Raw genomic sequence first — 21,224 nt, forward strand, 5'->3', positions numbered from 1 at the left:
AATTTAATATGTTTAGTTATCATGGGAGAAGAATTACACAGGTAAGTCTACAAATGATCTTCATGGGTTTTGTCTTCTATTCGTGATGACCGCAATATATAACAGTTTGTTCCCAAACCAAACCATCATAAAGGAAGTGTTAACAAAATACCACAGCTGAAGGTATAGACACCACCATTGAAATTAATCATATTTTATACTCTTCAGACTGCACCTTTAGACAATTATCTGCCTTGCTGATCTGAAAATAAATGCTCAGACCTTCCATTTTCTGGGTTCAGTTTGCTAAAGAATGAAACAGAACCCAGAGAGTTTAACTCATTTGCACAGTCTAGAACATGTGTCTCCCAACTTCAAGTCCAATGTCCATTCTACCTCAAGCTTTGTGGCCATTACCCAAGTTTTTACAAATGGATGTTGGATTTAAAAGTGACCAGGTAGGATATCATACAAGGTAGCCTAACAGGAAACATGTGACTTCTGAAGCCAAGCAGAGCTGGATTGGATTCCATATCTCCCACATACTGGCTACTCAGATGTTTTTCAGTCTTGGATTTTCAGGTTTCCATTCCATGAAAAAGAAAATGTACACTACTTCCCACCATTGTTCTAAGGATTGAATGAGATACTCTTTGTGGAGTGCCCAGCACAATGCTTGGCATATGCTGGGTACTCAGTAAATGTTGGCTCACTTCTTCTCCCCATTCTGGACAGATCAGACAGGCTCTGAAGACCTAGAATAATTTCTGAAATTGCCTCTGGGCAGCTCAAAACATGTATTTCTGGCACAAAAGATTGCTGACTGGCTCAGAGTAGTTTACCGAGTCAGCAAACATCACCTTCTTTTTTGGCTGGTTCAAACCATATTCAATTAATTTTAAGTAGATATGTCAATTTCAAAAGCGTTATGACCAGCTTAAGAACGGGTTTAAATTGTATAAAACACTCTAATCCATACTAAAAAATTCATACTTGTTCAAAAGGATCTCAAAGGTTCATTCTGGTTCAGAGTGAAAGAGTTAAGTTCAGAGACATTCTACCTACAAAACCATTTCTGATTGATCTAAAGCCACCTGGTTAAAACCACGTGTATTACTCAGCCATAAAAAGAAACGAAACTGAGCTATGTGTAATGAGGTGGATAGACCTAGCGTCTGTCATACAGAGTGAAGTAAGTCAGAAAGAGAAAGACAAATACTGTATGCTAACATATATATATGGAATTTAAGAAAAAAAAATGTCATGAAGAACCTAGGGGTAAGACAGGAATAAAGACACAGACCTACTGGAGAATGGACTTGAGGATATGGGGAGGGGGAAGGGTGAGCTGTGACAAAGCGAGAGAGAGGCATGGACATATATACACTACCAAACATAAGGTAGATAGCTAGTGGGAAGCAGCCGCATAGCACAGGGAGATCAGCTCGGTGCTTTGTGACCACCTGGAGGGGTGGGATAGGGAGGGTGGCAGGGAGGCAGACGCAAGAGGGAAGAGATATGGGAACATATGTATATGTATAACTGATTCACTTTGTTATAAAGCAGAAACTAACACACCATTGTAAAGCAATTATACCCCAATAAAGATGTTAAAAAAAAAAAAAACCACATGTATCTAACCAAAATCATTTAGGTCTGGTTTTAAGAGCTCAAACTGCTTCACACTGGTTTTAGCTAGCTCAAATAAGCTCTGACCTGGACAAGTAGGTTCTGACTGGCTCACCTAAGGTTTGATTGGTTCAGAGCATATTTTACTGAATCAAGCTAGTGCTGACCAATTAAATCTATCTCCAACTGGGTCACAGTTGCTCTAATTTTATCAAACTGCTTGTAGTTGAAGGTAAAAACTGGCTCAAAACAGTCCAAGTTGACTGATAAGATGTTCAAACAGTTCAAGACTAAAAATGTAAAATGATACTCAGAAGCACCAAAAGCAATGGTTTGGTGCTTTTAAACTTATACCAAATCAACAAACTTAAAATTTTCCTTATAATTACCCCAGCTGTAGACAATCTGTACTCAAATATTTATCTCCATCACAGTCCAGTCTCTTTCTACACTTGAACAGCTTGTACGTGTTGGAGTACAGAAAACAGGTTGGGAGAAGGGATACTGGCAGAGGAGAATACGATAAACAACAGGGAAAGGTATGATGAGTGACACAGGCTTCCTTGGTTGAGAACTCACCTCCTGCCTTATCTCAAGGACCTGGCAGCAAAACACTGATCTGTAATCCAACAATAAAACAGAGATTTCAGCTGGGGGGAACCTTTAGCAAATTGGGATGCTATTTAGAGTTTGCCCTAGGTTGGTCACAGTGACCAGGCTGGTCTGGGTTAACAGAGACCAGAATTCTAAAGAGTAAAGAAGCTGCTAGGAAATAAAAGTATTCAGGGAACAGGCAGGTCTTCAAATTGCTGACAGAGATTTTTCAGGGTATTGGTGGTGACAGGTTCCTTATCTGAGTTTACAGTCAGTTAGTCAAAGCCTAGAGTTAATGGAATCATTCCATCTTTCAGGAGAAAATAATTCTAGTCCACAGCAGACTACAATCCCAAACCCCTGCTGCAGTCCTATATGTGGTTGTCTTGCCACCGCTTACCACCACGAGGTAAAGACAACTAAATGTTAAGTTTCAGCTTCTGGTACGTCTTCACGTAGAACCATCTTCATATTATTAAAAATTATTTTTGGGACTTCCCTGGCGGTCCAGTGGTTGAGACTTCGTCTTCCAATGCAGGGCGTGAGGGTTTGATCCCTGGTCAGGGAACTTAGATCCCACATGCCTCAGGGCCAAAAAACCAAAACATAAAACAGAAGCAATATTGTAAAAAATTCCATAAAGATTTTTAAAATGATCCACACACAAAAAAAAGAAAATCAGGGCTTCCCTGGAGGCACAGTGGTTAAGAATCGCTTGCCGATGCAGGGGACACGGGTTCGAGCCCTGGCCCTGGAAGATCCCACATGCTGCGGAGCAACTAAGCCCGTGAGCCACGACTACTGAGCCTGCGTTCTAGAGCTCACATGCCTCAACTACTGAAGCCCACGTGCCTAGAGCCTGTGCTCCACAACAAGAGAAGCTACTGCAATGAGAAGCTCGCGCACCACAACAAAGCGTAGCCCCCACTCGCTGCAACCAGAGAAAGCCCGCGCACAGCAACGAAGACCCAACGCAGCCAAAAATAATAATAAATAATAAATAAATATATTTTTTAAAAAAGAAAAAAATTTTAAAAAGAGTATAAACATTTTTTTTAATTAAAAAAATTATTTTGGCTTTTTATTTTTGTTACTCAAGTCTTGAGTGGTGTTTCTGGAACCTGTTCTTCAGAAAAAAAAAAAAATACTCCACTCCCCAATTATGGAAATAACAAATTATTTTTATGTTGGCATTTTACAGCAGACAGGGAAACAGTAAAAATACACAGTGCAGAATTTGGGGCACCCAAACAACATTTTGTGCACACAATTTCCAGCAAGCACTCCAGCCTATTGATGCTTGGGAAGCTAGTTCATCAAGGCCTCTCAATTGCACTGCTGTTGCTAAAAATAAGTAAGATGTCCACATGTCAGGCACTTTACCGGCATTAGTGTAACAGCCCTCATCACAGCCCTAAAGGCAGGTGATACATACATCACACACACTTCCTCCCTCGGAAGAATCTCGGTGCCAGTCTATCATGAATGCCACAATGAAAGGATGAGGAAGTGGGTCTTGGGCAGTCTCTCCACATATTAACATGCGCTCAATTCCAATGAATTGTTGATAGGCATAAAAAAAGTGGAAGTTAAGAGCCAGGACTCTAGAGTTGAATCACCTGGATATGAATCCAGTCATGTCACTTTAGAAAATTTAATGTCTTTTGCCTCGGGATCCCCATCTTAACAATGGGAATGATAACCTATTTTATTAATACTATCATGTATCTGCTTTCTTAACTTCTTTAAAAGTGGGGTGCATCTTATATTTCACAGTCTTACCACCCATGACATCTTACAATTGTTATTAAATAAGGTGGCACTGGAAATACAGTTGTGTGAAACCTTTCATTAGCAACTTCTAAGCAAAATCAAGAAGGCAGCATCAACACATTTTAGATTCGATGGAGCACAACAGTAAACCTATCTCAGAGGGCTGTTGTGAGGACTGAGTATACATATAAAGTTTAGTTTAGAACAGTGCCTGGCACACAGTAAGTCCTGTATAAGTATTAACTGCTATTAGCATCATCAAGCAGTCTAGCTCTGAAGGGTCAATACGAAGGCAATATTCTTTCTTAGAAATGAAGGAAGAACTGAATCCCTAATTGAAAAATAAGATTAAAAAAAAAACTCTATGGAGATGTAATGGCCTATATGGGAAAAGAATCTTAAAAAAAAAAAAAAGAGTGGATATATGTATATGTATAACTGATTCACTTTGCTATACACCTGAAACTAATACAACATTGTAAATCAACTATACTCCAATAAAAATGTAAAAAATAAAATAAATTTTATGAAAAAAAGAAAAAAAAAGAATCTATGGAGAGCACTTGAACCTAAGGTCAATTCTTTAAACACTGTACCTCCTGGAGGAAGTAGCATCTAAATACCTCAAGGAAATGTCTTCTAAAAAGTCAGGAATGCCCTCAATTTGAGACAGGCAAAAGATTTTCTTATTCATCTCATATCTATCTCCTCCTTACACAAATATTTTTTCAAAGTGATCTACACCCTCACTCTCATCAGATTAACAACAGAAAGCAAGGAACACCTACTTCCTCAACGTGTACCATGTGGTGATAATTGCCTGGTGAGAGAAAGTCAATGATCTTCTTCCTTATTTAAAAAATAAAATATATTTTAATTGCTTTTCAGGAAATAAGATAGAAGAAATTGATTTTAGTTAAGTGCAAAGGGGAAAGCTCTCTCTCTCGCTCTCTCTCTCTCTCTCTCTCTCTCACACACACACACACACACACAATAGCCCAAATTCTCCATGAAACTTCCTATTAAATTCAGTCAAAGATTCCAACCTTACGATCCCCAATCACTAGGCAGAATCATTCAAAATCTACTCCAGATAAGCCAGTTTTTAAAAGCCCAATGTTCCCTCTATCAACCACATTTAATACAGAGAGTAAAAAAGCAGGGAGGGGGGCTTCCCTGGTGGCGCAGTGGTTGAGAGTCTGCCTGCCGATGCAGGGGACGCGGGTTCGTGCCCCGGTCCGGGAGGATCCCACATGCCGCGGAGCGGCTGGGCCCGTGAGCCATGGCCGCTGAGCCTGCACGTCCAGAGCCTGTGCTCCGCAACGGGAGAGACCACAACAGTGAGAGGCCCGCGTACCAAAAAAAAAAAAAAAAAAAAAAAAAAAAAAAGCAGGGAGGGATAATATTACCTGAACAACTACTATGTGTCATGAATGGTAGTAGACGTGGTTCTATTTTATCATCCTTAAGTGGAACTTAATGTCTGGGTAAGACATAAAGAGAACGTTGTTTTCTTAATGTGGTGGCACGTAGGCTTGGGTTCAAATTCTGGACTCTTCTTGGTGTGACTTGGTCTAAGTTCTTCAAACTAAGTCTCCTCTCTTTCAACTACAAAGTGGAGATAACATTACTAACCTCACTGGGTTACTTTAAGGATGAAGTGACATAATCCACAGAAAGTTTTAGCACATTGCTTGGTTTGTGTTAAGTGTTCAACAACTGAAACTTCTTTTTAGCAATACTATTACTAACGTATAGCCTCATCAAGTTCTTATTAGGCAAGGCATGTAATTTTATAACCTATTCCTAATGTAACCAGTACCTGAACCTTTAGAAAAAATAAAGAAAGTCAATTTAGGTGCAATCATTTATGAGGTCTCTATCACAAAACCTACCTTGGCATTCCATTCTAACAATGAGGGGTTTTTTTTTTTTGCAGTACGCGGGCCTCTCACTGTTGTGGCCTCTCCCATTGCGGAACACAGGCTCCGGACGCACAGGCTCAGTGGCCATGGCTCACAGGCCCAGCCGCTCCGCGGCATGTGGGATCTTCCTGGACCGGGGCACGAACCTGGGTCCCTTGCATCGGCAGGCAGACTCTCAACCACTGCGCCACCAGGGAAGCCCAACAATGAGTTTTAACTGGGTGATTTTTGGCAATTTCAGAGCTAGAGTGTTCATTATAAAAGCATTTTATAATGGGAAATTCCCTGGTGGTCCAGTGATTAAGTCTCCTCATGCTTCCATTGCAGGGGACCTGGGTTCGATCCCTGGTCAGGGAACTAAGATCTCACAAGCCACGAGGAAAAACCAAAAAAAAAAAAAAAAAAAAAAAGCAGCATTTTGTAATGTACCAAGATATGAGTAGGGGCAACTTGTGTTTACCAGATGAGCTCTGGCTACAACTGTCTTAGATCACTGCAATTGCTATACCCTGAAGTAACATACATTTACTCTCACTGCAAAAGCAAGATGTGTACTGCCCAAGAGTGGGGCTCCCCATTTCCACAAGAGGAGATAGCCTCTGCCCTCTGTGCACGTGACCTTCCTCTTCTCAATTTCTGATCTAGTGTGAGTAGATAGGTTTCTACCCTCCTGAATAGGTTGATAGGAGAATAGATGAAATTATAAACAAAGAGCTTATCTTGTTTGTGCAAAGATCTTAGGTAGAGAGAAGTAAGTAGAAATGTAATGGCATTGAAGAATAGACAGAAATTGGAATCTGTTTCATAGTAATACAACAGATCCACCCTTAACACTGAGAAGAGAGGTACATAGCTAAAAATTGACAATCTAAATTTACATTCAATTTGGCTTAATATTTATAAATGTGCCTCTTACACAGGAATATTCCATTTTCCCCAATTACACAAAGTGAAAAGACTAAATTATAGTATTCGATGATATTCCAACATAGTAAGTTATTCAGAGAAAAAATAAAATCATCTACAAACACTACTGAATTAAATATACATTCCCAAATACTACCAGGACATCCAAATATATCATTTGTAAAAGCATCCTTCAGCCATTTGCAATTCCTTATGAGTATTAAAGAGAAAGACCAGAATAAAGAAAAAATAAGCAGTCTCAATCCAGGAGTTGACCTACTATTTCTGAAATGTTACCATCACCTCAGTAGGTGACTAACATAAGCCAGTAGTCAAATAATACAAGAAACTACACATTAAGAAAGAAGGGGGCACTGGAATGATTCTTGAAAGTAGAAAATGTTCTTCTGGAAGACCACTGTCAACGACTCAAATGAGATACTGGCTTTTTTGTTTTTGTACGATATGGAGATCATCGATTCATTTACTCAAAAGACATTATTTGCTGCCCACGCCTCTTTTACAATCAGAATATAACTGTTTATCGAAATTTATGGAAAGTAAATACTGGGTGTTATTTACTTACAGTTTGTGACAAGTACATCTTATTTTATAGACACAGGGTAATAGGAATAAAGGCGTACTACAGAAACTGTCCTTTGTAAAATATAGACAATACAGTGGCAATAGGAGTGGCTGTTTGGTTTGCCGAGTAATATCTCAAATAAGGTGAAAGTAGCCCTATAATGGCCACAACCACACGTCCCTGCAATGGAATGTCCCACCCATGGCTAAATGTGCTTCCTAATGACACTGTAAAGCAGGAAATTCTTGGAATTCTCCAAGAAGTCCACAGAAGTGCAAAACGTGTAAAGTCTACTCCCACTCAGTGGTTGCTTTTTGTGAGCACATAGAAAACAGTAAGACATAGGTGTTGGAATCAGGGTCTCCTCAATTCAAACAGGGGACCACCACCTACTGGTGTAAAGTGAGTAGCAAAATGCATGATGGAGGGGCTTCCCTGGTGGCGCAGTGGTTGGGAGTCTGCCTGCCGATGCAGGGGACACGGGTTCGTGTCCCGGTCCGGGAGGATCCCACATGCCGCGGAGCGGCTGGGCCCGTGAGCCATGGCTGCTGAGCCTGCACGTCCGTGAGCCTGTGCTCCCCAATGGGAGAGGCCACAACAGTGAGAGGACCGCAAACCGCAAAAAAAAAAAAAAAAAAAAAAAAAAGCATGATGGAGGTCAATATATCGTAGCTGTTCTTATGACTACGAGAGATTAAGGTTTGAACACTGACCTTATGGCATTAAGACTGGTGCTTTTTCCACTATTCCTTAAGAGGGACACTGAACCTAATAAATCTCCTAAAAACTGGAGAAAAAACATTTTACGAAAATGGAAAAGGAGGAGTGACCTAAGCTACCTGGAAGGTAGCTGCAAGACCAACTGATTCATAGAGGGAATTCTGCTATTAAGTTCTGAAGAGGTAGAAGTGAAGAGCCTTTGGCTATGTCAGAGTGATGCCAAACTCCTGGGCCCAAGACTCAAAGATGGAAACATTAGGAGTGACTGTGCTGCTACCGCAGCCAGGACTGGAAGGATTACAAATCAAGTAGCACTCAAAGGACTTGAAATTGAAAAGTGCATTTCCATGAACTGGGAGACTAGGATTGACATGTATACACTGATGTGTATAAAATGGATGACTAATAAGACCCTGCTGTATAAAAAAATAAAGTAAAATTCAAAAAGAAAAAAAAAAAGTACATTTCTAAGGTTGCGAAACACAGAACACCTTTCCATTTATGACCTAGAAATGGAATCAGGGATTCTTGCCAAGCCTAGTCCTCCCGGAATATGCGAGAGTTGTAAGGCCTCTGACCAACACAGCCTAGCTGCCCTCTTGCATCTCACCTCTCTCAAAGTTTTTCATGTGCTGCAACACAGGAAAGATGTTGATTTGTCAGAGGAAATGCACCAAATCAAGAAAAGAATCACTTCACTTTGTGATGAGGCAATGATGCTTCTTTCATTCCAAGAAAAATTTTAGGATGGAAAAGCAATTGTGAATTAAAAGAATCTTAGACCTGTTGAGGATGACTGTCCAAATAATAAAAACAATTAGATTAATATCCCTGAGTTGGCAGTAGCTGGGGAAGAGAGGGATTCCTTTACCATTGCCTTTTTTAAAAACTAGAATGAGTGCTCTATATTTATTCACCCCGTAGAGACACTGTGTCCAGAATATACCACCACCCTGCCTTTCCAGACCCAATCATTTGCATACCAGGATATTATTTTCACTGTTGTTTTGTAGGGGTGACTTCTACAGTGTACTGTAACCATTTCCCTGACTTCTTAAACAAAGGGCATAGACCATACCTCAACTTTTCTGTGATGAGATACTGTAACTGTATACCTGCAGAAACTGTGAACGGTGAGGGCTCCTATCCCACACACCCTACTCTGAAGGCCAAGATGAAGCATCAGTTTGGCACACAGATACTTACAAAGGCCGCTAAGATGCACCGGACAGGGCTTCCCCTCTCCCTCGTCCTGCCTACACCACAGCCTCACCCACGCTGACCACACCAGGGCACAACCGTTCTCCACCCCAAGGGATATGCTTCTCAGGTGCAGTCTGGCTTACGAAAGCACACAGGACTCTATCTCTTCACAGCTGGTTTTCTTTCTTTTTTTTACATATAACTTTATTTATTTGTTTGTTTTTATTTTTGGCTGTGTGGGGTCTTTGTTGCTGCACACGGGCTTTCTCTAGTTGCGGCGGGGGCGGGGGGGCTACTCTTCGTTGCGGTGCGCGGGCTTCTCATTGTGGTGGCTTCTCTTGATGCGAAGCACGGGCTCTAGGCACACGGGCTTCAGTAGTTGTGGCTCGCGGGCTTCAGTAGCTGTGGCATGAAGGCTCTAGAGCACAGGCTCAGCAGTTGTGGCACACGGGCTTAGGTGCTCCACGGCACGTGGGATCTTCCCGGACCAGGGCTCGAACCCTTGTCCCTTGCATTGGCAGGCAGATTCTTAACCACTGCACCACCAGGGAAGTCCCATGCACAGCTGCTTTTCCTTTCCATAGTCTCCTATCCACCCTACAACACCCCCATGTTGGGTTCTAACAGTCCCACTTCTATTCATTACCCTGAGCCTCTCTACTCTTTCTTGTCCCTCATCTCCACGTACTCTTCCCAAACTCCAGTTTGTGTGTGCAAAAACTGACCTCACACCAACAACACCAGTCCATGAATACTGATGCTTTCCTTATAACAGTGAGCTGCTATATCAATTTAAAGGTACTGGACTCTCCATAAGCTCATTTGCTACTCTGTCTTCAGGAACTTCTGCTTTTCCAATAAGGAAAGTTTTCCCCCAGCTAAGTCTGGGAACAGAACCATTTCAGAAACCCAAGTGCTTCTCCACTGTGCCAGTTTGGGGTTTACCATATACTGATGAAAAGGCAGCATACTGACACGTTAATCATGAGTTTAAAAAACTAGTGTCTGAGGATTTCCCTGATGGCGCAGTGGTTAGGAATCCACCTGCCAATGCAGGGGACACGGGTTCGAGCCCTGGTCTGTGAAGATCCCACATGCTGCAGAGCAACTAAGCCCGTGCACCACAACTACTGAGCCTGTGCTCTAGAGCCCGCAAGCCACAACTACTGAGCCTGCACGCCACAACTAATGAAGCCCGCATGCCTAGAGCCTGTGCTCTTCAACAAGAGAAGCCACCTCAATGAGAAGCACGCTCACCGCAATGAAGAGTCGCCCCCGCTTGTTGCAACTAAAGAAAGCCCGCACGTAGCAACGAAGGCCCAACGCAGACAAAAATAGATAAAAAACAAATAAATTTTAAAAACTAGTGTCTGTAAATATTCCACATGTGTTAACTTAGTTCTTTTAAAAACAGTAAAATAGGCTCAGAAAAATCAAACTATTTCCTGATGTTTTAGCACCACAAAACAACAGTACTAGGATTCTTAGCCTCTCTCGTTTGGTGTCAATAAGCTCTAAACAGCCAGCTATAGGTCTTCCTGGTCCTCGATCAGGTCCACTCTCTCCATTTAATATACTTACAATACATGTTTAACTGCTCCCTAAATATCATATTCTTTAATAGCTGAATCAAAAGGAAAGAAGAGAAACTCACCTGTGGTGCAGGTCCAACCTGATACACTTCTTATTGATTCTTGCCCCGTTCCACCTATGCAGTAGGCAGTCTTAGCAGGGACTGTTTGCATTTCTATCAACAGCTTTTTATAGACTAGGGCGTGCCTTGGGTTTACTTATGCAAAAGAGGACTGAGGTACTTGCAGCCATCCAGCCTATTTCTAAATCAGCCTGTCAGATCACAGTTGGCTTTTTTGCGATTGTTGTTGTTTTTTCTAATTTTCTTACCTTTGAATCAGTAAGTGCTGCCTAATACCACATTTGGGGGGATTTGTTAAGTTTTACGAATGTCCCCTGGTTGCGTAAAAAGGATCTGTATTCCCTGTTTGTTGTATGCAGAATTACGTATGTACTAGTTCAAGCTAGTTAGTTGTATTTTTCAATCTGATATATCCTTGTTTATGTTTTCCTACTTCACCTGTTAGGTTCCGAGAAAAAACTGGATGGTATTTATTTTTAGAAAATAAACACAAGACAATGTCTTAAATGAGATGAATATAACACATCATAAAAGAATAAGGCACTGCAGTTCTTATTAGAGAGGCCTCAAGTCTGTGGAACTCTGGGACCCACTGAGGTTCTTTAGGAGTCTATAAACTTTTATTCAAATGTCCTTTTTCTCTTTATTGTTATTTTTTTTAACTGGAATAAAAAGTTAGAGCCAAACGAGTTATATACCACATTTAGAGATCTCCAAATTGTTCACTTACTGCCTGGCTAAGTTATTTGCTTCTGCCTTTAGTGCATACCTATTATTTGGAATTCTTATAAATCTGTCATTAATTGAGAAGGCTATAATTTGCACTAGGCTTTTGTCATTCTCTTTCCTTTTTAAAAAAAAAGTGTGGAGTGGATTCACATGTCCCCTCTTGTGAGAATATTTAAGGAAGCATATGTGAGCCACACTCAGTAAATGACAGCAAGGCTCAGGCACATCTGTTCAGCACATGTTGGCTTTTACTCAGGACAATTGAGCCATAAGGAATGAACACAGTATGCTGCATCCTAACATTCTATTACAGAGCACTGCAGACATGACTTTATGTTTGGGGAGCTTCTTCTCTGACTTAGAGCTACGCTAAGCTTGGGTTACTTCTTGTTCATAGCAGATCAGTGTTTTCACAGCCAGCTGAATACTCTTGCATAGCGTCTCAGAAAAGCTACATAATGTCACTGCAGCAAACCTTTCGCTCCCTCAGAAAACTGCTCTGGTCCAACTGGTTGCAAACTTTCTTTAGCAAGGTTCTTCACATGAAATCTTACCTGGCACTTTAACATATAAAACAGGTGAAAGTAGAACCACTCTGGTAAAAGAAGTGAAGGTAAGACCCCACCTCCAAGGCCTGTGGACCCAACAAAGTCCTAACAAGTGCTCCATTGTACACATGTGGAAAATCAACGTGGAAAGCTCGACCTCAAATGGCTCTGAATCATCTCTTTTACTTTCAACTTTGTACCCAACACTTCCTGCCTGCCTAAACACCTCAAACTGACACCTCAAAAATGCCATCTCTCAAATCTCGTCCCCTTACCACAACCTTAGGACTCTTCTTATCTGGGATTGAAAATCTGGAATGTATTGGGTGACCCTGGTAAGAATTCCAAGAAGGGCTACCTGGAGCTTCACAGAATAAGTCTGTAGGAAAGGACAATGATCACTGGGTCAGTCAAAGGGAAAGAAGAGCTGTGGATCTAAGGCTGAATAGTCCAGGGAAAATCTAGACCAAACTGGCTAGAAGTGAAGCAAGGGGCAGCATCCCCCTTGGGACAGAAAACCAGTGTTCTTGAAAAAGGCAACTATTGGGAGGATGTTTATAACCAGCTACACTGGTGATCTTTTCCCAAAGGGCATTATACAGCATAGCCATGTCAGTCTCAATGGACTCAACAACCTATGCTTGGGTGGAACCCTCAAAAGTCAAGATATGCTTTGAAGACCACAATGAAATGTTGATATAGCAAACTTAAAATAACTGAGAATATATTATTTTGTGCTACGTCAGAAGCCACTTTGTACTAAAGTACAGCACAGGATAACACAAAGCAGCATAAATTAAAAAAAAATACTGATGGGAGAAAAACTTAAAATTCTCTCCACTAACTTGACTTTTTTCTATAAATTCAAAAGAAATTGCTAGTATTGTATTTTCTCCATAGAACCCCCTGTTCCAGCTAATGGCAATGTCATGAGGAATGTTTCATATGAAAGGACTGCTACTGGGACTTCCCTGGTGGCGCAGTGGTTAAGAATCCACCTGCCAATGCAGGGGACACGGGTTCAAGCCCTGGTCCAGGAAGGTCCCACATGCCACGGAGCAACTAAGCCCTTGCACCACAACCACTAAGCCTGTGCTCTAGAGCCCGCAAGCCACAACTCCTGAGCCCACATGCTGCAACTACTAAAGCCCGTGTGCCTAGAGCCCGTGCTCCACAACAGTAGAAGCCACCGCAATGAGAAACCCACACACCGCAACAAAGAGTAGCCCCCGCTCACCGCAATTAAAGCCCACACGCAGCAACGAAGACCCAACGCAGCCAATAAATAAATAAATTAATTTAATTTAAAAAAAAAAAAAAGAAAGGACTGCTACTTAGAACCATTAGAAAGTTCCAGGGAAGGAGGAAAGGGCATGGGGAAGACGGGAACAGAGCAATCCCTAGCGTTCCCTACCAGAGCAGGCAGCCTCATATGAAGATGGCATAGAACCAACTTCAGGCCAGAAGGGGGAGATACAAATGGAGGTCCCAGACAGGTGGACAAAGTCACATCAAAGTCAAACACCAAAAAAGTAAGGAGCAGATCAAAAAGGGGAGAGATGGCTTGTGGATTTGAGCAATTCAGGAGGACAGCTAGCCATACAGACTGGGAAGACTACTTGCTCATCAGAGCCAGTAGGAACAACACCTAGAAAAGACCCAGGTAGCTGTTACTTTATCAAAAGCCAGAGAGATTCTTCCTTTCTAAGTCAGGACAATTTATTCCATCTACTTGCTCTCCCCTGCTTAACCTATCCAATTTCAAAGGCTCCCTAATCAACCCAAACAGGTCCCTTCACTAAGTTTCCTCCAGCTGCCCTGGGCAAATGGAAAAGTCAAGCATCCAGGTTAGAACTTGGTTCCCAAAGCCATACCTGTCTCTGCCATCAGCCAAGCCTGGGATAAGGACACCTATGGGAACCAAGCTCCTATTTTCTTTTTTTTTTGGGGGGGGATGGGTAAGAAGTGGATTTATATAACACAAAATAAAGATTCTGTGTTAGCAAGGAAACTATGAATCAGCAAGAGAACAAGGTTCTATTAGGAAACTGGACATTTACCACATACATTCTAGTGCAAGAGGTTTTACATTTTGTTAAGATGCAAAATGCTTATTTACTCAGGAGATGCAGTGTGATTTTCCAAACCAAAATCTGAGGCATGAGGTCTGTCAGTGGATCTTCATGACCGTTTTGGGAAAAAGGCAGAATTGGGAATATAGTTTAGTTACCAAAGTACTGGAATTTCTAAAGCACCTCACTAATTTATAGGGCAAATACACAGAGAAGAAAGTGAAATGAAGCAGTATCGGAAAAGCCATGGAGTTGGCCATCACAGCACACCTCTGTGCACAGAGGACACGTGCAATCATTTGAGTTCCCTTCACTTCTGACCATCAGGGCTCAGGACTGAGACCCTACTGATCGCCGTAGTAGAGAAAGGGGAAGGGAAGTTGTTTCAATGGCAACGTCCTCACCTACTTATGTTCCTCTTCTCACAGTCTCAGTAATTAACACTATGACCACGAACTAAGCCAAAAGTTTCTCTACCCATTCCACTCTCAGCCTGGAAACCAGTCCTCCTAGGCCACATCATGCTCTGGATATTCCTTTAACCAATGTTTTCTCAATATGTATGAGTGCTTTATCTTGGTTAACTTGGACGGGTATTACACTACTTCTGAGTACTCCTCTCCCATTCCTCAGCTCCCCAGTAAACTTGCGTATTGCCGGGACTGTTCTTCTCGTGTGTCGCTTCCCCTCCACACCTCACCGCTGGACTTAAAACAGGCCAGCTGTCACTCAATTGCTAATTGTGTCTACCATCTGGCTTTCTCTGACAGCCTTTTCCTTCCTCTGTTTCCCTCTGTTCCCTGCTGATTTCATTCAGGAATGACTCATAAGGTGTCTTGGAGCTCCACTGATAGCGGCTCTTTTTTTTTTTTAAATAAGTTTATTTATTTATTTATTTTTGGCTGTGTTGGGTCTTCGTTGCTGCGCGCAGGCTTTCTCTAGTTTTGGCGAGCAGGGGCTACTCTCCATTAGAGTGTGTGGCTTCCTCATTGCAGTGTCCTCTCTTTGTTGTGCAGCACGGGCAATAGGCTCACGGGCTTCAGTAGTTGTGGCACGAGGGCTCAGTAGCTGCGGCGCACGGGCTTAGTTGCTCTGCAGCATGTGGGATCTTCCCGGACCAGGGTTCGAACCTGTGTCCCCTGCATTGGCAGGCGGATTCTTAACCACTGAGCCACCAGGGAAGTCCCTAGCTGCTCTTTTTTGATAAATTAAATCATATTTGCATTCAACTCAAAAGTATTTGATAAGCAGTTTATGTGCCCAGTACTGTGTTGGCAACTACAAATGACACAAGAGAAATATGAGAACCCTCAAGAACTTGGTAATTGGGATGAGCAAATAAAATGAACTCACTTCCAACAAAGGACAAATAAGACAAGATAATCAGGAAGCAAAATGTTACCCAGCCCAGGATATCAAAAGTGAAATGGGGGGCTTCCCTGGTGGCGCAGTGGTTGAGAGTCTGCCTGCCGATGCAGGGGACGCGGGTTCGTGCCCCGGTCCGGGAGGATCCCACATGCCGCGGAGCGGCTGGGCCCGTGAGCCATGGCCGCTGAGCCTGCACGTCCGGAGCCTGTGCGCCGCAACGGGAGAGGCCACAGCAGTGAGAGGCCCTCGTACCACAAAAAAAAAAAAAAAAAAAAAAAAAGTGAAATGGGCTTGATGTCAGAACACCTGGATTCTGCAACTTACTTCCTAGCTGTGTGATCTCGTAACCTCTCCCAGCCTGTTTCCTCAATATGGGAGTATTTATCTAGCAAGATCACTGGGAGGATTAAAGACACCAAGAGGTCAGAAACAGGGCACAATCTGACCAAGGCTTCAAGCAGAAACCAGGGCCTTAGCTGAACACCTTCAAAGCCGGAAGGGATTTAGCTCAGTGGTGGTGAGTAGGAAAGGTGGAATGTTTAGTGCAAGAACATGTTTTGACTGCAATTTAACAAGTATTGAGAAGCCCTGTTAACTACTTCAAAGGCTATGAATGTAAATACGATATAGTTCTTTCCCTCAAAATTTAGTCAGAGAAACATAAGACAAATCCACAAATAACTACAAAACTGGCTATAAATTCAAAGGAATGCTTATGAGGCAATGTGGCAAGCTGAAGAAGGCTGGACAACGAACCCGTCAGTGTGCTGGGTACTCGTTTCAGCTCTGCTACCATCTGCGTGTGATCCAGCATGGGTCACCACCCCTTCTCCAGGCCTTGTTTCCTCAAATATGAAATAAGACGGCTGAACTCAATGGTCTCTTCCCTACACAAACATTCTACATTTGAAGAGTTTAGCCACGAGACGTTTAAATGGGGTCATGGTGGCAGCTGTCCCTCGTGTCACCTCTCACTCCTTAAAGACGAGAGCCTAGACATGAGCATGAGATGGAAAACATCCAAGAGACATCTGCATTGATTTTGTGGATTCTTGATGGTAAATAAAATGGTTATAGTATAAAAAAAATAATAATAATAAAATGCAGTGCCTCACTGGGTAGAGGAGGAAGCAGCAAAGAGAAAGTACTACCAAGAATGAAACTGGGTGACCAAGGCGGCAAAATGGGGCTGCTGACAGAAACAGGATATTTGAAGTTCGGGAAGGGAGAGAGCTGAAGTGGGCAGAAGGTTCTTGTGGGTGGCCCCCAGATTTTTGGAGGGAAAAGATGATGAGATTGGATTGGGACAGACTGAGAGTTAGGGGTCAACAAAGCCACATGACAGAGAAGTGCTTGAAAACCATCCCCTTTCACTATGGTCCCACATTTATCTCTGTCCTTGGGACAGAGGCAGAGGGGCCAACAGTGAAAGGTCCAAAAAGAAGGCCATGACTGTACAAACCACAGAAGAGGGAACACACAAGACCAAGGATCACAGCAGGGTGTTCTCACTCAAACTAAATTACATGGGACATGGTGGGAAGTCCCTGCTGTTGTGATGAAACTTCATTTGCAGACATCATGCCTCTAGTATCTGACAGTAAGTAAAAGGGAAATGTCAAGGAGGACAGCTGGATATCTCCTTGCCTCTAGACTGTTGTCTCCTTTGGGGAGCCTTTATTAGGGCACCAATTCAGATTCAAAACATCACCCTATATCCCACCCGTCTGACTACATGTTAATAAAAATACATACTGGCCAGGGGTATATCATTTTCCTTCAGTCTCATTCTCTGCCTCTCTCACTCGGCTTGAAATAATTACCACTTTTACCGCTGATATTAAGAAATGACAAGCCCAAACCCTTTTCTAATTACTTAATGGCTGAGGGTTTTCCGAAGAGAATTAGCTAACTAGACCATGTCCCCCATGTTTTTGTTCTCATTTAAAATAAAGCAACACTTCTATAAATATGCATGTGCACCGTCTCCTGACGCATGCCAGCAAGAGCTTCTCCAGGAAATTGTTTGGCAACCTTTTTCATGCTGTTTGTTTGACGAACTGGGTCAAATGCTCTTAATCGAAGGCCACAGATCTGGGCATTCCAGCAATGCCAGGCCCTGCCCAACAACCCTGAGAGAAGAAGCGCTTACTGTCTCAACACATCTGAACCAATTCAGAACATACAAGGGGAGAAGGGTAGATACCAAAGAGTGACATTCCTGGGGCATAGGTATGTGCGCGTTCAATAATATTCAGTACAAGACGATGCCAAATTGTTGTCCAGCATAATTGTTGTACTCTCCCAACTTCACATCTTCACCAACATTTTATTGTCAGACTTCTCAGAACGGTAACACACTGTAATCTAAATTAGCATTTCTTTTATTGCTAATGTGGTTGAGCCATTCAATTTCTTTTTTTTTTTTTTTTTAATTTGTTGGCCATTTGATTTCTTCTTGTGGAAGAGCATAGTCAGGTCCTTTCCCTTTTCCTTCTGTTGGGTTGTCTTTTTCTTACGGACATGCAGGAGTTCTTCATATATTCTGGCTACTCGTCCTTTGTCAGTTACAGAGGTTGCAAATATCTTCTTCCTGTTTGTGGTTTGTCTTTTCACTTTTTTTTTCTTAATTGAAGTATAGTAGGATTTGCAATCTTGTGTTAATTTCTGCTGTACAGCAAAGTGACTCAGTTTATGTAGAGAGAGCGAGAGAGAGAGAGCGCGAAAGAGTCTTTTTTATATTCTTTTCCATTATGGTTTATCTCAGGATATTAAATATAGTTCCCTGTGCTACACAGTAGGACCTAGTTGTTTGTCTTTTAACTTTTTTAATGTGAAAAAAAAAGTAGTCATATCTATCAAACTTTTATAGATAGTTCTTTTCATATCATGAAAGAAATCCTTCTTTACCTAAAGTAATAAAGACATTCTTCTACATTATTTTCTAAAAGATTTTGCCTGTCACATTAAGTCTTCAATCCAGTGGGAATTTTTAAGGTGTATGTGGGAATCCAATTTCATTAGTTTCCCCAGAAGGACACCTAATTATCATAGTACCATTTATTGAGAAAAATTATGCTTTCCCTAGTGAGTCACCATATCTGATTAGATCTGTTTCATGGCTCTCTCTTCTGTTCCTTTGGTCATTTTCATTATCCCTGGGCCAATGTCATATGGTCTTAACTACTACTATGGCTTTATAATACAGCTTTATATTTATTGTTTATATCTGGGAGGACCAGGCCCCTCTACCTCACTGTGGACATCCTTGACCTTTCACACGTCCATCTAAGTTCCTCAAAAACCATAAGGAAATTTTGATTTGGAGTACATTAAATCTATAGATCAAATTGAGAAGACTGACTTATTCATGATATTGAATCTATCCATGTAATGTATAATCTCTACCTTTATTTATGTCTTCTTTAACGCCTTTAAAAATGTTGTCAAAGTAAATTCTCTTCATAAAGACCTTGTACGTTTTTAGATTTACTGGTACTTTATTTTTTTGTGACTATTATAAGTGACATCTTTTAAATATATATAATATATATGTAGTATATATATATACACACACACACACATATATATATATACATTCTATATCTTTCTTTTCTAATCTTTATACCTTTTATTTATATTCCTTGTCTTACTGTACCAGTTAGGACCTCCAAAACTACTGAATAAAAATCTTGTCTTGATTCTAACGTTTCACTGTGATGAATAACATTTGCTACAGGTTTTTGGTACACACTCTTATCAGGTTAAGGAAGTGCACCATCTATTACTAGTTTTCTAAGAATGAGTATTATGAATGCATATCAATTTTATCAAATTTTGTTCCTAAATCTATTGGGAAAATTATGTGGGTTTTTTTTTCTTCTTCCATCTGTTAATTTACAAGCTTTTATAATTATTCTGCCTTTTTTTTTTACATCTTTATTGGAGTATAATTGCTTTACAATGGTGTGCTAGTTTCTGCTTTATAACAAAAAAATATGGAACACTTCACGAATTTGCGTGTCATCCTTGCACTGGGGCCATGCTAATCTTCTCTGTATCGTTCCAATTTTACTATATGTGCTGCCGAAGCGAGCACTATTCTGCCTTTGATCTTTATTTTTCCTTTCGTCTAGTTTTTTCTCTAACTTTCCTGACTTCTCCTCTTTACCTATACTCTCTACCCAAGACTTCTCTTTCAAAGTCACTGTTTCTTCCATGTCCATCCCTGAGGAGAGGAGGCTATAGTTCTCAGAATCATTAATAAATATTTGAACGAATAAAAAAATGAAATACCTAATAAGTATCACATAATTGAGAGGATTTATTCAAAACCAATCTTCAAATGTAACACATCACGTGTACATACGTTGCTCTAGCTTGGAGCCAAAAGAAAAAGGTTACTCAAGATGCAGTCAGTTAGAGACAGAAGTAATTATCACAGAAAGTTTTCAACTGAAATAGTCTTTTACTCCCCAGAGAAATATCAGAAAATCATTAGTTGTCTTTTGAATTTCTTTTCAGTACTATGTTGGACTTTAAGTACTGGGGTTCAAGCGCCCCCCCATTATAACACCTAGCAATGAGGGTGATAGATTTCAAAAATGGTAAGCATCTTAAAAGAGATAAAAAGTGATGCTTATATATATTTTGCAATTCAACACTACCAGCCAAAGGGGCCAGCCCATGCCTCAAAACCTTGGTTCCAAACCTAAACCAGACCAGCCACAATGATCATCTAATTTGTACAATCTGAGGATAGAGGGGGAAATATAGTTATTTCCTTTTGCTTAAAACAGGATGAACAAATCTGATTTGTGGAATGCTGCATCAAGGGAGGTTATACCTCTAGAAAAGACTGGATGTTCATTCATTTAATAGTTGAGTGCCCACCACAGGCAAACACTGTGCAAGGTGATAGAGATGCAAATAAGACAGATACAGCACCTGCCCCACCCCCCCACCCCCCCTGCCAAATTTACCATCTAATGGAGAACATTGACCACTGAAGCAAGACTCCAAGTGTGGTTAGTACCTATGGGTGGCATAATGGAAGGAGCACATGAGATTAACACCTAACCTAGATACAGGTGAGGTGGGTTCTGAGAGGAAGTGTACAAAGGGTTTGGTGTCTGGAGATGGAGAAGTTCTCTAAGTAATTTGCCCTAAATAGTACATTAAAGCTGGGATTCCCTAGGGGGAAAGCATTCTACAGTCCAACAGTGTACAACAGGAGAGAATAGAAAAGCTGAAAGATCCAAAGACCCTCATCCATACTCTCCCCTCATCCCACCCCACTGCCCATACACACACACAACTGCGTGACTCACCCTGAAGGCTACAGTTTAAAAAAAAAAGTCAATGTATTCCCCAGATACTTGGAGAAAAGACTGTGACAGTGAGTATGAAACAGGTTCCTCATCTTTCTTGCCTTACTATACCTCTCTTGTTATGCACTAGATCCTACCCAATCTGCCATCTCCCTCTACTAGTCAAAAAATGTGCTTTTCATATAGATGGCTAAAAAGCACATAAAAA

General features: G+C 41.4%; 1 protein-coding gene and 1 non-coding gene across 3 annotated transcripts in view; both read right to left on the reverse strand.

Annotated features, from left to right (window-relative positions):
- The window catches only part of RAB27A (RAB27A, member RAS oncogene family), a 73,725-nt gene that overhangs the window by 29,433 nt on the left and 23,068 nt on the right, over positions 1-21,224 (reverse strand). The gene's annotated exons all lie outside the window — the stretch shown is intronic.
- LOC136119752 (U6 spliceosomal RNA) lies at positions 19,679-19,785 on the reverse strand. The gene has a single exon (XR_010655711.1). It is a non-coding gene; the product is annotated as a U6 spliceosomal RNA (small nuclear RNA).

This window comes from Phocoena phocoena, chromosome 2, assembly GCF_963924675.1.
Source record: "Phocoena phocoena chromosome 2, mPhoPho1.1, whole genome shotgun sequence".
NCBI lineage: Eukaryota > Metazoa > Chordata > Mammalia > Artiodactyla > Phocoenidae > Phocoena > Phocoena phocoena.